Source organism: Seriola lalandi, unplaced genomic scaffold (genome assembly GCF_002814215.2).
Source record: "Seriola lalandi dorsalis isolate HSWRI2012SDOR001 ecotype SW California unplaced genomic scaffold, Sedor1 jcf7180002054519, whole genome shotgun sequence".
NCBI lineage: Eukaryota > Metazoa > Chordata > Actinopteri > Carangiformes > Carangidae > Seriola > Seriola lalandi.
This window is the reverse complement of record NW_019525072.1, coordinates 2,822,107-2,823,108: the sequence shown is the minus strand read 5'-3', so window position 1 is coordinate 2,823,108 and position 1,002 is coordinate 2,822,107.

The window sequence follows — 1,002 nt, the reverse complement described above, 5'->3', positions numbered from 1 at the left end:
ATTAGGGGTGTGTGTGTGTGTGTGTGTGTGTGTGTGTGTGTGTGTGTGTGTGTGTGTAAGGGAGGGCGGGGTCACTTGGGACAGCGGTCTGGGTTGCAGCACATCGGTGAGGCTTTAATTTGGTGTGCGAGGCGAGCCGCGGCGGACTCTCCCAGCAGAGACGGTTCTGTGTTTGTTTTGCGGGTGTGTAAATTAGCGGTAATTCGTTTGCTCAGTAATGACGTGGGAGAGCTAATTAGGGCAGTGTTGATGGGTGCATTAATTAGTCTCTAGTGTGTGATGCTAATGAGACCCTGATTCGGGCTGTGTGTTTGCGTTTGCATGTGCATGAGTGTAAGCCATGTATCTGTAAAGGCCTACCACTATAGGTCATGCCATGAGGAGTGTAGTGCGAGAGCAAGCGGGAATGGGTAAAGAGAGGGAGAGTGTGTGTGTGTGTGTGTGTGTGTGTGTGTGTGTGTGTGTGTGTGTGTGAAGGACGCAGCAAGTCTTTATCTGCGCAGAAGAACCCCTTTAATCCTAGTGGCTCCATGATGCTGGCCATGCCTGGCTGAACAACGATCCCTCCGTTCAACCATCACAGGGCCGACAGGGCCCCCCCCACACACACACACACACATCACACACACCTAACACCGCGGCGAAGGAGGCGGAGATGTGGAGCCGGTCGGTCACACTGCGCTGCGTGTCAGCGCTACAGCTGCATCACAATCATAAATTCATCCCAACCTATAAAAACGTCGCGGACACAAAACAGACCACACAGGAAGCCGTAATGGATGAAAGGCTGTTTTATAAGTGTGTTCAGTGACAGGTCCACTTCACAGATAAGAAGAATCCATCTGCGTGTGGTCACAGCGGGGCAGTGCTACTACACTACTCTGTGGCGTCTCTCAGTCAGGAAGTGACAAGGTGGCAGCTTGCTGTAAGAATTTATGGCATATTACTGATGTGGCATTCGTCATTGCAGCAGTGAAAGGCAAGCGTACTGGGTGGGTGGGG